Raw genomic sequence first — 17,350 nt, forward strand, 5'->3', positions numbered from 1 at the left:
AGGGTCCTTCGTCTTCTACGCCATTGTTGGTCTCACAAGCATGGATTGGGCAATTGTGGCTTTTTAAAAGCTGGATCATCATTTTCTTCAACTCGGTTATATCCTTGTTATCCGTTCCAGTCGGCTTCGTCGATCGATTGTATTCTGGACAATCATTGCTATTGGCTTGAGCCAAATTTTCAATGAGGGGGCTATTCGTCGTGCTATCGTCTTCTGTCTAAAATCTCCCTTGCTGGCTGTATCAAGTGAAAGTTTGTATTTTGGTTGCAAATCCCTGTAAAATGTGCTCAGCAGGCTTGATCCGGGAAATCCATTGTGAGGGCAGTCACGTTCATACTCTGTAAAACGCTCCCAGGCTTCATAGAAAGGTTCAGCCGGTCCTTGCTGAAAACTTGAGATCTTGGGTCTCAGTAAGTTCAACCTTGACTTAGTATAGTAGTGGTTCAGAAAAGTGGTTTTACATTCTTCCCAATTTGTAATCGATCCTGCAGGCAAAGATTTCAACCAATGGTGAGCTTTGTCTGCTAATGAAAAAGGGAACAACTTACACTTTAGATAGTCTGCTGGAACTTGGTTTGTCCTCATCATGCTGAAGATTTCTTCAAAGAGTTCAATGTGATTCATTGGATGTTCGGAAGGAACTCCATGGAACTGGTTTTGTTTCACCAAAGAGATGATTTGAGGCTTGACTTCAAATTCATTATGGTTCGGGAATGGTACTTGAATTGCAGATCGATTTTGAAAATTTTGAGTAGGTGCGTCGAAATCAGCTATGCGATGGTTCCTAGCTTGTCTCCGGTGTTGATTTGGTTGCTGAACAGGGCGGTTATTGCGCCCATCGGATACATCTCCTGGTTGTTACCATCAGCTGCATTGATAGGTGCATCGAGGTCTTCGTGTTCTTCTCTCTCTCGGTTTTGAGAATTTCTTGGAGGGATTCTCTTCTCTATCTTTTCGAGCATTTTCACCTTTTCTGTGATCATTCTATTCATTTTCACCATGTTCGGACCCATCTTGGTCCATGGTTAAATTTCGGTTAACAGGATCTCAAGGCTGGTCGTCGTCGGCCATTCTTTGCGTTCATCTAAGTCTTCGAAGTTCTCTTTCGTGTCTGTCTATCTCGTCTAGAATTAGAATGTTTTCTACTGGTCTGCGCTTGGTATTCATGCAATTCAGAAAAAAACAAAAGAAGGGAGAGATAATTCAGGAACTTAAGAAGGAACTAGAGATCAAATGTCTAGAACAGAAATTAGAACAAGAAAAATAAAAATGACAGCGAAATAAATCCCCGGCAACAGCGCCAAAAACTTGATGTGCTACGAGGTGAGGGAACAAATTTTACTCAATAAAAACAAATGAAAGCCGCAAGTGTACAGCTAATCAGTTGTAGTACTTAGGGATCGAATCCACAGGGATTTGTATGCCTAGTATTTTTCCACGGTTTCTAAGTTTACGTCTAGACTAAATCGGTTTTAAAGAGATTATTGTTTGTCACGGATTAAACTAAAACTAAAGAAAGCAAATAAATATATCCTAAAAAACAAGTAGAAAATCTAATGGAAGCAAATGAAACAAGTAAAATTCCAATTGGGCTTTTAAGTCGGAGATGTCTGGCCGCGGTCGCGTGAGGTGTGACCGTCGGGAATGAAGGTTTGGCCACGGTCGCATGGCTCTGGCCGCGGTGGATTTGGTGCTGGCCGCGATCGCGTGGTTTGCTGGCCACGATCGCGTGGTTTGCTGGCTGTCTTCAAATGTCTCCTTGACAAATGAAATATCTTAAGATCCAACCGTTGGAATGTCTCCAAACCAAGTGCATTTGAAAGCTGGTTAAGTCTTCTATTGATTGCCCAATTTTGAGGGTGATTAGACGGTGAGAAGGTCCATGAGAGTTCTGACGGTCTAAATTTATCCAAAAGAGTCTTTTTGTTTCAATTTGCACATCTTTCTCCCTAATTACCTGAAAAGTGATCCATAAAAATAGTCAAAATATGGTGTTATCAGTTTTTCACTAAAAATCCTTATGGAAATAATTCTTTTTGTGTTATCGATTAACCAATTTGCTGTCACTCAGTGCCTCAAAATGTGAATTGACGCGCAAGAAACTTCTGCAAAAAACCAATGTGAGATGCGGTTAGATTTAGATTTATGTCATGGTTGTGGAGTCTAGTCTCGTCAATGAGTTGTGTTTTGGACACTCAAAAGCGATAAAAAAACATTGTATTGCTCACACATTTTGTATCTTCACAACCATTTTATTGGATCATGTGCAGCAATTTTTCACTGTTGAATAATACCATCAGTTTCAGCCAAGTAAATAAGATACTGTATACGGTGAACACACAAAAAGGGATTTCAAATAGAAAATTATGGGTCGAACCTTGAGAACCGTTGTGTGTTTCCTACACATACACAAATAAATAAAACCAATTATTCAAGAATCATCCTGATACAAAGCAAATAACTTCTTGGAGTAAATTTCCTTGAAAATATCTCAAAAAAACATAATATTCAATATTGGTAAGTCAATATTTCAGTGATACTTCTTACAACAATAGCAACGAGCATCAAGCTATTGCATCGGCTACTCTGTACCGAAAATAGTTTATACAAGAACAAGATATATATCCAGAACATTGGAAAACTATCTTGTCTGAACAATGCCTCTCACATGTGGAGCAAATAGGTCGAGTATGATGGCTGTTGGGCAAAACACCTACTTGTATATTGTTGAAGTGGGAAAACGATTAACCATGCTTCATGTATAATTCCCACCCAATCAAACATTTGATGTGTAGCGTGACACAACGGTACTCATCACACTTATAAACCACATTTTTTGGATTTATTTCTCTTTTGAAAGCCTCACACCAATGTGTTATGGTATTTGTCTCCTCCCCATAAGAAAGAGTGAGGATGTGCTTATCATGTTTATATCTCACCTTTTGAGGTTAAGTAGCACACCTGAAACGCAAATCTATCACACTCAATGCAATTGAATGTGTCCTTTTCCTCTGCATACCATCTTATCGTTGATTTTGGGCAAACGCAACACTGTCTGATGCGATCATGGACAGCCTAGAGGACTTGGAACTTGGAGCTAAAGAGGTTGGACTAGAAGAACAAGAAGAACCGGATATAGAAGAAGCTTTGGAGATGCCAGCCGGTCCAATAACTCGATCAAGGAGCAAGAAACTTAAGGAAGCTATAAGAGCTATGCTTAGAACCGGTTGAAGACGAGCTAATGTCTTGAGCCAGGAGGGAGAAGTTGCTATACAAGCCGCATTGGTTTCTATACAGGCTCAAGATGATCAGTGAATGGGCATGTGACCCGTTTGCACTCTTTTTCCCTCTCCTTTGGTTTTGTCCCAATGGGTTTTCCAAAGGGAGGTTTTTAATGAGACAAACGGCTCACATCATATCCCTCGTTCGCTGACCCAACAGAGGCCCAACACTTGAAGTATTGGCCTGGAGAAGAAGAGTTTCTTTCTTGTTTCTTCCTTATTCAAACTTAGTCTTTATTGTCTTAGATATTTCCTGTGTTTTACTCTCAAACTCAAAACAAATAAAAAGATTTGGCGAGGGATTTGATGTGTTGTTGGTTTTTCCTTTTCTTATAAAGCTGTCTCTCAAATGAATAGCTCATGTCTTGTTTATAGCTTCCAAAAACAAAACTGAAATTGTGCCATGATGGAGACTTTGAATCTTTAACTCACGTATCAGTACACAACTAGTTGTCATAATGGAGAATTAATTTTCATATTGATCACAAGAGTAAAGAGAGTATATTATAGTTTGACCAATTTAAACTCAATGATAAACTGCACAAATAGATTTGCTTTCTTGTGCTTAAACAAACACAACAGATCAACTAAAGTTTGGTCTAAAAATAAGCTCATGGACATAAATTCCAATTAACAAAGTCAGACCCTAAATCAAAGCTAAATATCCAATGAGATTTTAAATCTTTCAAGCTTATCAAGTTACCCAATTTGGAACTATATTTCTCATTCAAATTACTCTGTTTATGACATATAAATATACTATCTCATAGTGCTCATAACAAAGAATTCAATAATAATAATATCCGGTCATTCTGACAATTGAGTTCCTCGAAAATGCCACTAGAATATGGTCTTAGACCATTTGTCCAAAATGAATTCCAACAATGGTCTCCATTTCACGAAACAGAGAAAAGTTCGCCCTGAAAACTTTACAGCTACCAGCGCTGCTTGCCTCTCCGGCGGCCGGTGCTCCTCGCCACCATCGGGGAGGGCCCCCTCCCTTGTCCCTTTCCTCTTTTTCTTTTCCCAGTGTCTCGTTTTGGTCCAAGTGCTGTTCGTTGGGTTTTTCAGATGGCCTCTTCCTCGACGGCGGTGCGACTCCGACGTGTCGCTGGGGTCGCAGTGGCGGTGGTGCGTCGCCTCTTGTTGGCTGGCGTTGCCACCTACTCCTCTGGTGGCCTGTGTCGAGCCCAATCTCTCTCTCTGGTTTCTGCACGCGAGTTGATGAGATCTGGTGTCTCGGCTCGGCGAGGGTTTTCCGTCGGTGGTGACTCGTGGAGGTTTGTCTCGGCGGTGCTTTTGTGGGTCTGTTGTAGGCTTGGCGACAGTTGCTGTCGTTGAGCTATTGGGTTTGTGCACTTTATCTGGCCGGTAAATTGAAGTGAAACCAAGAGGTAAGATCTATTCTTCTCTGGCAGTGCGAGGCGTGGGTGGATCGGTGTTGAGTGTGGCAGAGGTGGATCCGACTCACGACTATTTCGTTGATCCATACTGCTAGAGGATGGCGGTGGAGATCGGAAGAAAGCTGACTATCGACTACTCTGCAGATCTGTGATGCTGGAGGACGGTCGACAGAGATCAGAGGAAAGGAGCCATGGGTTTACCGACGCTGCTACGAGACGCGGTACGCAGCGGAACCGACGAGGTAATTCGGTGGGAAAGCACTGTACGCTGTAGGGGTTAGTGGGAGTTGGTGATTCGGCACATGCGACCGGTGGCTGTGGGCTTAGCGGTCCACAGTTTGTCTTCGCACCGATTCCTCCGTAGGCCAGATGGAAAATTAGGTGTTAGGTTTGATTTGACTTTTTACTTTTGGTTCTCAGTTTGGATGGCGAACTTATATAATATTTATATTTTAAAAAAAAAAATAATTCCAACAATCCTCCATATCAATAGAAATGAGTCTAGACATTGAACAATTTAACAGACTTGACAGACTTAACTTCCTAGACAAGACTCTACATACTATTGAATATTAGTTTGCAAGTCATTTACACATTTACTTAGCAAATGTTATTCTTACAATATATAATATCAAAAAGATCATCAGATGTCAAATAAAATATAGAATAAAAACATGTGCTATGATCCAAGCCAAGCAGGCAAGTCGAGGGTTGTCCATAAATGGTGACTGAAGTGTTATGATCTCGGTCTTCAGAACACATCCTGTGTTGGCTCTAGAGAAAATCGTGTGTGCTAAGAGTTTGTGCACAACTCTCACTGCGGGATGAGTAAGAAGGGCTGACTTGGATCTCCCGCTATCATAGACGCTATGACCCATCTCTCTCCATAAGTCAAAATCAGGTTCTTCTTCGAGATGAATGTCATCAGTGTATGGAAGCTTAAGAGCTTCACAGAGTGCAGAAATGGTGAGTAATTAGGACTGTCCGTGGATAGAGAATGATAAAACACCGTCAGATGCTCTGGGGCTCCTCCTCTTTGTGTGGTAAAGGGTGACAGTTTGCTAAGAATTTGCAAACTAGCTCGGCATAAGTTGAAAGATTCAGCTCCATGTAGGGTCTCAGCCTAAGTGCATCGATGTACCAGATGACATCTTCTCTAATCCCAAGTATCTCAAGTGTATGATAATCAATGCAGGGAGTTGGTTTGATGTACAGCTTCTTGAAGCGCCTTGCATAATCAATTCTTGGGTTAATCTCCTTCCCAATGTATCTGATCTTTGGTGGCTCAGGAATCGCATGGGCTTCTCTTGAGTGTTGGGGCAGCCTCATCACTCAACCTTTTGTTCTCGTTCTAGCTAGGCTCAGCATGTATTCTCCAAGAGTACTATCATCGGGTATCACCTCGGAGCTGTCACCGGTGCGACGGCTTCTCCGAGACTTGGTTCGTTCCGATTTCCTACAAGACAATGTAATTCTCGGAAAAAGATTGAATATGGATGCTGAGTTTAACATATTAACCATCAGGGACACTAATCAGAGTATCAAGAGATTAATTAAAACAACAAGGAAGCACAATTGATATCAATTCAAAAAATCGAGTAGTTCATGACCAGATTTGGATTCGTGATGTTTTTGACATAGAAATTTTCTAAAAATTGATTTAATTGAGCAATTTCCATGCCAAATCAATAGGTTACCTAATAGTAATCACTAATCACACAAGATTTGATCAAATTCATCAACTTTACTAGTCCAAATTTGATTTCAAAAAGCATGTAAAATTCAAATTTCAAAATTCTCAATTCCTCTTAAACCAGGTCTTAAAATCGATTTCCAGACAATCTATTGTTCTTAAGCTATCTCTACCATTAATAAACCTAGATTTGAGTTTTTTAAGAAAACCACAAATTCCAAAATCAATTAAAAAATGGGGAGTTTGAGCTTCATATCTTGCTGAAAAAGAGAGATTTGATGATAGATTCGAAATCAGCTTTGAAAAAGAGTGAGGTTTAGTTCAAGAATTCCTTAAAAAGCTTAAGAATTGAAAAAGATGTCAAATCTCCTAAATCTACAAGTCTTTCCGAAGAGAAGAGAAAAATGAGTTTTGATCCAAAAGTGTGTTTCGTTTCTTTAAAAAGCATTTTTGTGGCAAAAACGGGAAATTTTCGAGAATTCAAAAGCTTACGAAAACTTACCTTACTTGTTTGTTATGTAACTGGGAATTAAAACTTATGGAGAATCGGAAGGAGCTGTCCCGTGAATGTTCTGGGAATAGTCGGGAATCATCGGGAATATCTGAAAAGTAACAGGAATCGGAGATTCTGTCTCAACGACAAACGGCCGCGGTCAGGAGACGCGTGACTGCGGTGAACAAGGGTCCGGCCACGGTCACATTTATGGTGCCGCGGTCGATCATGTATTGGCTGGGGGTCGGTTGGTCGCGAGCGCAGCCCATTTTCTTGCGGCCTGCGGCCTGCGTTCATCATTTAGGTTTTTGCCGGGCCGACCAGCTAAAAACCTCTCCTTCTTTTTGGGTTTTTATATTTTTCTGATTTTTTGTGTTTTTTTTATAAGATTACCTGAAACTAAAAAGAAAGAGAAAACATAAATTGCAAAAAGAAAACTAAAAGAAAGTGTACCTAAATGGGTTGTCTCCTATTAAGCGCTTTTGTTTTATGTCGTTTAGCTCGACTTAGGTTTAAAAGATCAGGTTGGATGAAGTGGCACTACACTTGATGTGCCTTTATCATTTCCGGGTGCTGGAGGTTTGGCTTCTTCTTCTTGTAGCACCAGCTTCTTTTCTTTACTTTTCTTTTGGACTTTAACGTTTTTTAAGACCCTTTTTTGTATTCTCGATCAGTTCTTGGATCTGTTCCTCACTAGACTCTGTTGAATCTGGTGGAATGATGATCTTGATTTTCACATAAGGTCCTGGCTTCTCCTTGTCGTTCTCCTTTGGCCGCTTTCCTTTGTTTAGAGCATCGTCTGGGACAGCGGGATAAAACTTTTTGCGGTCCACGTTCAGAAAGACAGCATGCCGGTTTGCATGATCGATTACTGCTCCTACTGTAACTATAAACGGTCGCCCGAATATAAGTGGTCTCTCATTGTCTTGATTAATTACCAGAACTTGGAAATCTGCTGGAACAAGTTGCATGACATGAATTGCCCCTTCGATATCTTTTTGAGATGAATCTCTAAAGATCACCTTAACCGTTGATGTCCTTAAGGTCTTTATCCCGAATTTTTTGGCAAATGTCTTAGACATGATGTTGACATTGGCTCCGGAATAGCATAGACAGTCTGTGAACTTGATTCCTGAAATGAAACATTGGAAAGAAAAACGTCCATGGTCATCAGCTATTGTGAGCCTTTGAAGCGGGGAATGTTGAGATACCTTAAATGGTGGTTGCTTTGCATCGACACTCTTATAGAGAGGTATAAAGAATGGGATTTCCTTGTCCTCTCCGTCGGTTTTAACTCCTTCTTCGGGCAGTGTGGTGATGGCATTGAAAAATCTCTTGGGGTTGTCTTCAACTCTCTAGGGAACAGCTCCATTTTATCTCTTCATAGATTCAGCTGTTTGGGCAACTTGGACGTCTAGCTTTTTGACGTGAGAAGATAAAGATTCAAACTTCCCGTTCAAGTCATTGTACATACAGTCGACTTTCACGTTCATGTCTTTAGCTGCCTTCTCGTTTGTCATAACAAGCTGTTGGATGGGCTGTTCAAGTCTTCCGATTTATGAAGCTAGCTTGTTCATTGTAACTCCCTGCTGCCGTCCAAATTGATTATTGAATCCTGTACCTTGATAGTTATATGGTTGTCGCGGTTGAAAAACTCCAGTCCCTCCAAAATTTCCACCATGGAACTTGTTTTGGAAGGGTTTCTGCTGCGGTGGATAATGCTGGTCTTGAGGATTCTCCACATTTGGATTGCGGTAAGAGAGATTGTTGTAGTTTGCATTCCGTAAGTTGTTGTTGAAACCATTGTTGAAGTGATTCAGATATGGTGCTTGTGCTCCTACATAATTCATTTCTTCTTCCTGAAAGGTTGGATTGGTGTGATCGGTATCACAGGGTCCTTCGTCTTCTACGCCATTGTTGGTCTCACAAGCATGGATTGGGCAATTGTGGCTTTTTAAAAGCTGGATCATCATTTTCTTCAACTCGGTTATATCCTTGTTATCCGTTCCAGTCGGCTTCGTTGATCGATTGTATTCCGGACAATCATTGCTATTGGCTTGAGCCAAATTTTCAATGAGGGGGCTATTCGTCGTGCTATCGTCTTCTGTCTAAAATCTCCCTTGCTGGCTGTATCAAGTGAAAGTTTGTATTTTGGTTGCAAATCCCTGTAAAATGTGCTCAGCAGGCTTGATCCGGGAAATCCATTGTGAGGGCAGTCACGTTCATACTCTGTAAAACGCTCCCAGGCTTCATAGAAAGGTTCAGCCGGTCCTTGCTGAAAACTTGAGATCTTGGGTCTCAGTAAGTTCAACCTTGACTTAGTATAGTAGTGGTTCAGAAAAGTGGTTTTACATTCTTCCCAATTTGTAATCGATCCTGCAGGCAAAGATTTCAACCAATGGTGAGCTTTGTCTGCTAATGAAAAAGGGAACAACTTACACTTTAGATAGTCTGCTGGAACTTGGTTTGTCCTCATCATGCTGAAGATTTCTTCAAAGAGTTCAATGTGATTCATTGGATGTTCGGAAGGAACTCCATGGAACTGGTTTTGTTTCACCAAAGAGATGATTTGAGGCTTGACTTCAAATTCATTATGGTTCGGGAATGGTACTTGAATTGCAGATCGATTTTGAAAATTTTGAGTAGGTGCGTCGAAATCAGCTATGCGATGGTTCCTAGCTTGTCTCCGGTGTTGATTTGGTTGCTGAACAGGGCGGTTATTGCGCCCATCGGATACATCTCCTGGTTGTTACCATCAGCTGCATTGATAGGTGCATCGAGGTCTTCGTGTTCTTCTCTCTCTCGGTTTTGAGAATTTCTTGGAGGGATTCTCTTCTCTATCTTTTCGAGCATTTTCACCTTTTCTGTGATCATTCTATTCATTTTCACCATGTTCGGACCCATCTTGGTCCATGGTTAAATTTCGGTTAACAGGATCTCAAGGCTGGTCGTCGTCGGCCATTCTTTGCGTTGATCTAAGTCTTCGAAGTTCTCTTTCGTGTCTGTCTATCTCGTCTAGAATTAGAATGTTTTCTACTGGTCTGCGCTTGGTATTCATGCAATTCAGAAAAAAAACAAAAGAAGGGAGAGATAATTCAGGAACTTAAGAAGGAACTAGAGATCAAATGTCTAGAACAGAAATTAGAACAAGAAAAATAAAAATGACAGCGAAATAAATCCCCGGCAACAGCGCCAAAAACTTGATGTGCTACGAGGTGAGGGAACAAATTTTACTCAATAAAAACAAATGAAAGCCGCAAGTGTACAGCTAATCAGTTGTAGTACTTAGGGATCGAATCCACAGGGATTTGTATGCCTAGTATTTTTCCACGGTTTCTAAGTTTACGTCTAGACTAAATCGGTTTTAAAGAGATTATTGTTTGTCACGGATTAAACTAAAACTAAAGAAAGCAAATAAATATATCCTAAAAAACAAGTAGAAAATCTAATGGAAGCAAATGAAACAAGTAAAATTCCAATTGGGCTTTTAAGTCGGAGATGTCTGGCCGCGGTCGCGTGAGGTGTGACCGTCGGGAATGAAGGTTTGGCCACGGTCGCATGGCTCTGGCCGCGGTGGATTTGGTGCTGGCCGCGATCGCGTGGTTTGCTGGCCACGATCGCGTGGTTTGCTGGCTGTCTTCAAATGTCTCCTTGACAAATGAAATATCTTAAGATCCAACCGTTGGAATGTCTCCAAACCAAGTGCATTTGAAAGCTGGTTAAGTCTTCTATTGATTGCCCAATTTTGAGGGTGATTAGACGGTGAGAAGGTCCATGAGAGTTCTGACGGTCTAAATTTATCCAAAAGAGTCTTTTTGTTTCAATTTGCACATCTTTCTCCCTAATTACCTGAAAAGTGATCCATAAAAATAGTCAAAATATGGTGTTATCAGTTTTTCACTAAAAATCCTTATGGAAATAATTCTTTTTGTGTTATCGATTAACCAATTTGCTGTCACTCAGTGCCTCAAAATGTGAATTGACGCGCAAGAAACTTCTGCAAAAAACCAATGTGAGATGCGGTTAGATTTAGATTTATGTCATGGTTGTGGAGTCTAGTCTCGTCAATGAGTTGTGTTTTGGACACTCAAAAGCGATAAAAAAACATTGTATTGCTCACACATTTTGTATCTTCACAACCATTTTATTGGATCATGTGCAGCAATTTTTCACTGTTGAATAATACCATCAGTTTCAGCCAAGTAAATAAGATACTGTATACGGTGAACACACAAAAAGGGATTTCAAATAGAAAATTATGGGTCGAACCTTGAGAACCGTTGTGTGTTTCCTACACATACACAAATAAATAAAACCAATTATTCAAGAATCATCCTGATACAAAGCAAATAACTTCTTGGAGTAAATTTCCTTGAAAATATCTCAAAAAAACATAATATTCAATATTGGTAAGTCAATATTTCAGTGATACTTCTTACAACAATAGCAACGAGCATCAAGCTATTGCATCGGCTACTCTGTACCGAAAATAGTTTATACAAGAACAAGATATATATCCAGAACATTGGAAAACTATCTTGTCTGAACAATGCCTCTCACATGTGGAGCAAATAGGTCGAGTATGATGGCTGTTGGGCAAAACACCTACTTGTATATTGTTGAAGTGGGAAAACGATTAACCATGCTTCATGTATAATTCCCACCCAATCAAACATTTGATGTGTAGCGTGACACAACGGTACTCATCACACTTATAAACCACATTTTTTGGATTTATTTCTCTTTTGAAAGCCTCACACCAATGTGTTATGGTATTTGTCTCCTCCCCATAAGAAAGAGTGAGGATGTGCTTATCATGTTTATATCTCACCTTTTGAGGTTAAGTAGCACACCTGAAACGCAAATCTATCACACTCAATGCAATTGAATGTGTCCTTTTCCTCTGCATACCATCTTATCGTTGATTTTGGGCAAACGCAACACTGTCTGATGCGATCATGGACAGCCTAGAGGACTTGGAACTTGGAGCTAAAGAGGTTGGACTAGAAGAACAAGAAGAACCGGATATAGAAGAAGCTTTGGAGATGCCAGCCGGTCCAATAACTCGATCAAGGAGCAAGAAACTTAAGGAAGCTATCAGAGCTATGCTTAGAACCGGTTGAAGACGAGCTAATGTCTTGAGCCAGGAGGGAGAAGTTGCTATACAAGCCGCATTGGTTTCTATACAGGCTCAAGATGATCAGTGAATGGGCATGTGACCCGTTTGCACTCTTTTTCCCTCTCCTTTGGTTTTGTCCCAATGGGTTTTCCAAAGGGAGGTTTTTAATGAGACAAACGGCTCACATCATATCCCTCGTTCGCTGACCCAACAGAGGCCCAACACTTGAAGTATTGGCCTGGAGAAGAAGAGTTTCTTTCTTGTTTCTTCCTTATTCAAACTTAGTCTTTATTGTCTTAGATATTTCCTGTGTTTTACTCTCAAACTCAAAACAAATAAAAAGATTTGGCGAGGGATTTGATGTGTTGTTGGTTTTTCCTTTTCTTATAAAGCTGTCTCTCAAATGAATAGCTCATGTCTTGTTTATAGCTTCCAAAAACAAAACTGAAATTGTGCCATGATGGAGACTTTGAATCTTTAACTCACGTATCAGTACACAACTAGTTGTCATAATGGAGAATTAATTTTCATATTGATCACAAGAGTAAAGAGAGTATATTATAGTTTGACCAATTTAAACTCAATGATAAACTGCACAAATAGATTTGCTTTCTTGTGCTTAAACAAACACAACAGATCAACTAAAGTTTGGTCTAAAAATAAGCTCATGGACATAAATTCCAATTAACAAAGTCAGACCCTAAATCAAAGCTAAATATCCAATGAGATTTTAAATCTTTCAAGCTTATCAAGTTACCCAATTTGGAACTATATTTCTCATTCAAATTACTCTGTTTATGACATATAAATATACTATCTCATAGTGCTCATAACAAAGAATTCAATAATAATAATATCCGGTCATTCTGACAATTGAGTTCCTCGAAAATGCCACTAGAATATGGTCTTAGACCATTTGTCCAAAATGAATTCCAACAATGGTCTCCATTTCACGAAACAGAGAAAAGTTCGCCCTGAAAACTTTACAGCTACCAGCGCTGCTTGCCTCTCCGGCGGCCGGTGCTCCTCGCCACCATCGGGGAGGGCCCCCTCCCTTGTCCCTTTCCTCTTTTTCTTTTCCCAGTGTCTCGTTTTGGTCCAAGTGCTGTTCGTTGGGTTTTTCAGATGGCCTCTTCCTCGACGGCGGTGCGACTCCGACGTGTCGCTGGGGTCGCAGTGGCGGTGGTGCGTCGCCTCTTGTTGGCTGGCGTTGCCACCTACTCCTCTGGTGGCCTGTGTCGAGCCCAATCTCTCTCTCTGGTTTCTGCACGCGAGTTGATGAGATCTGGTGTCTCGGCTCGGCGAGGGTTTTCCGTCGGTGGTGACTCGTGGAGGTTTGTCTCGGCGGTGCTTTTGTGGGTCTGTTGTAGGCTTGGCGACAGTTGCTGTCGTTGAGCTATTGGGTTTGTGCACTTTATCTGGCCGGTAAATTGAAGTGAAACCAAGAGGTAAGATCTATTCTTCTCTGGCAGTGCGAGGCGTGGGTGGATCGGTGTTGAGTGTGGCAGAGGTGGATCCGACTCACGACTATTTCGTTGATCCATACTGCTAGAGGATGGCGGTGGAGATCGGAAGAAAGCTGACTATCGACTACTCTGCAGATCTGTGATGCTGGAGGACGGTCGAAAGAGATCAGAGGAAAGGAGCCATGGGTTTACCGACGCTGCTACAAGACGCGGTACGCAGCGGAACCGACGAGGTAATTCGGTGGGAAAGCACTGTACGCTGTAGGGGTTAGTGGGAGTTGGTGATTCGGCACATGCGACCGGTGGCTGTGGGCTTAGCAGTCCACAGTTTGTCTTCGCACCGATTCCTCCGTAGGCCAGATGGAAAATTAGGTGTTAGGTTTGGATTTGACTTTTTACTTTTGGTTCTCAGTTTGGATGGCGAACTTATATAATATTTATATTTAAAAAAAAAAAAGAATTCCAACAATCCTCCATATCAATAGAAATGAGTCTATGTTATAACACATATCATATATGGACTCTTATACCGGCCCATTAGGCCCATCAGGGCATTGTACTTAACCTAGATTCCCTATGTACTCTATATATACATTCCAGTGATTAATAAGACTCTCTGAGCGAAAAACCCTAATAAATCCGACATCACCAAAACCCTAAAAGCAAGTCGAAACTTAAAATACGCATATCTTCCAAACCGTGAGGAACCAGAAGACGATCTACATATCAAATCGAAGCCCTCGACGAGACGAATCTACTGGTGAAAACCGTTTGTCGATCCAACGTCGGACGCGCCCTCACGCACACTTACAGTACACGACGATCAACCGAAAAAAAAAAAAAAACCAGATCCGAGTTTTTCCTTCTTCAACCAGCAGCTTCTCCAGTTTTGGTGATCAATCCTTGGAATTTGTAGCGGCTAACTGAGGTCTATTAGCTCCCAGTTTCATTAGCCTGTCAGAAATCCAAAGGTGGAAAAGGTATCTTCTAAAACTGAGAGCCATAGAACCTGTTGTTTAAACACTTCAAAACCCTATAAAAAATAAAAAAAAAAAAAAAAAAAAAAAAAAAAATTCGATCTCTAATTGATTGAAAGTGTTTGATACTCTGATGATTGATTGATAACTTGTTGATTGATTGTTTAAATTACAAGTTTATGCATGTTCAAAGGTTTTAAACTCGTTTTATAAAACCCTAATCTACAAAAACCTAACAACCATTTTTGGCCATGTTTATGGCATAAACCTATTCGATTTTCTTCATGTTTAATAAGCTTGTTGCAGCTTATTTTGATTGTTGATTCTCTTGCTTGAAACACTTGATTGAATAAACTAAGAAAATCAACCCTAAATCCTAAGCTTGATTCACGATTTTGTAATCTTCAAAATCGTAAGTCATAATGCTTAAACCCTAGTCCTTTTCACGTGATTTCTTTGTTGTCCTTGTGAAATTATTAAAACCATCGACCACAGATCCTATAGATCTCGAAATCACATCCAAAATATGTTTTCCAAACCGTTAAAACCCTAGATAAAACCCTAATCATATTCGGCTCCCCTAGGGTTCCTCCTAAACCGCCTAAAACCGGCTAAACCTGGTTCTCATTAACCGAAATTATATTCGGCTTTAACCGATTAAATCACAGCTATTAAACCGACATCATGTTCGGGGTAACTAAAACCATACCCTTTAAAATTTACTATTTCCGAGAAAGTTCTCTCTAATAGAAAGTTTCCTCATATAAAAACTTTCCTCATATAGAAATTTTCCCGACATAAAAACTTTCCTCATTTAGAAAATTACCCAAATTAGAAACTTTCCAAATTTAGAAACTTTCCTAAAATAGAAATATTCTCAAAATAGAAAGTTTCATCATCAGCATTCAAAATTTTCTCAAAACAATCCCTAACAAAATCAATCTCATGTTTCAGATGTCAAACATTCAGAAATGTTAATTCGAGGCCCTTCATGTCTCCGGGGATAACTACCTCGAGTTGGCCCTAGACATGCGCTTGTTCCTTGCATCGAAAGAACTCGATGCGTGTATTACCGACGGTAACACCGCATCTCGTAAGGGACAGTCTCAGGCGATATGCCACATACGCCATCATCTGGCCCCGAGCCTTAAGCAGCAATATCTCACTCTTGAGAATCCACTTGAATTGTGGCAAGCGCTGAAAAAGCGATATGACCATCAGAAAATGGTCCAGTTGCCTCAGGCAGATTTCGACTGGAAGAACCTTCGGTTCCAGGACTACAAATCCGTAGATGATTACAACAACGAACTCTTTCGTATTGTTGCCATCCGGAAACTCTGTGGCGAGGATGTGACAGATAATGATCTCCTCGAGAAAACATTATCCACATTCAGCACAGAGAATGTTGTGCTCCAACAACAATACCGTGCAATGAAACACACATTGTACGAAGACTTGTTGTCCTGTCTTCTCCTCGCTGAGAAGAATAACCAGCTGCTTATGAGGAACAGCGCTATGAGGCCCCCGGGATCGGCTCCTGTCCCAGCTTCTCGTCAAGAGTCCTACCATGTTCAACCCGATAGATCCTCAGATCACCGCCGTGGACGTGGTAATGGACGTGGTAATGGCCGAGGACATGGACGTGGAAGACGTGGACGCGGACATGGTCGTGGCAACCGACCTAACCTCAGTTATGGTCCTGGTCGTGGTCGAGGCATCACCAAGCCGACCCGCCACACCAACCCCGATCACTCTGCTTGTACCAGATGTGGGATGTTCAACCACCCAACAAAGCAATGTCGCACCCCCAAGATCCACTGCGATCTATACCAGAAGTACGGAAAAGCTCCTGCTGAAGCCAACATGACTCAGCCAGTCGATGCTGCTAACCTGGAAGGTGACGACCTCCTTGATGATGAGAACACCACAAACGAGCAGACCGACCCCATGGACTATGAAACAGCTGATCTCCTGGATTAATTCAATCATCTCAAACTCTGATACAATTTGATTTTGTTCTTTATTTTTTTTCATTTTGGGATTTGTTTCATTTTTTTTTCCATTTGCCTTTATTCTCAGACACTGCTTTACTTTATGATTTATCACATTTTCTGAATTCCTCAATACTGGATTCTATCTTCTATTCATAATGAAGCACACCAGCAAATGGAAACCATAGTCGTAGATAGTGGATCCAGCCACACTATCTTAAGAAACAAAAGTTACTTCATAAACCTAACCTATCAAACCGCAAATATTAGCACCATCGCGGGTCCCTCAAACCTTATCGAAGGATATGGCCATGCCTATGTGTTGCTATCAAATGGCACACAACTTGAAATACCAGATGCTCTATATTCTCCTAGTTCGAAGAGAAATCTTCTGAGCTTCAAGGATATAAGACAGAATGGTTTCCACATAGAAACCCAAGGTCAAGGGAACAAAGAATCCCTCCTAGTCACTAAAACCGTAGACGGCCATAAACAAATCCTCGAAACCATACCCGCGCTCTCTACTGGACTTTACCATGCTAAAGTCAGTATGATTGAAGCTAATACCACTCTCAAAGCCCGGTTTACTGATTATACTATTTGGCACGACCGGCTCGGTCATCCCGGTGCAAATATGATGCGTAAACTAATTCAAAACTCTCAAGGGCATACCCTCAAAGAAAACCGAGCTTATCCTCAACACCTCATGTGCACAGCTTGTTCTCAAGGCAAATTGATCACTCGGCCTTCACCAGTTAAAATCTCTAAACAAACACTTCATTTCCTAGAAAGAATCCAGGGCGATATTATTCGACATACCTTATTCGAAAAGGTACCTTCTGGTCTGTTGATGCCGATACTAAGGCTGGGTCTTGGATGTGGAGAAAGGTTCTCAAGTATCGACTGCTCGCGAGCTCATTCCATCGA

At 41.0% G+C, this 17,350-nt stretch overlaps 2 pseudogenes; both read left to right on the forward strand.

The window, feature by feature from the left end:
• Window positions 1–307: 307 nt before the first annotated feature.
• On the forward strand, window positions 308–408 carry LOC112083214 (annotated as a pseudogene).
• An 8,660-nt stretch (window positions 409–9,068) lies between these two features.
• LOC112083215 lies at window positions 9,069–9,169 on the forward strand (annotated as a pseudogene).
• Window positions 9,170–17,350: the final 8,181 nt, after the last annotated feature.

This window comes from Eutrema salsugineum, unplaced genomic scaffold (assembly GCF_000478725.1).
Source record: "Eutrema salsugineum unplaced genomic scaffold, Eutsalg1_0 scaffold_7, whole genome shotgun sequence".
Lineage (NCBI taxonomy): Eukaryota > Viridiplantae > Streptophyta > Magnoliopsida > Brassicales > Brassicaceae > Eutrema > Eutrema salsugineum.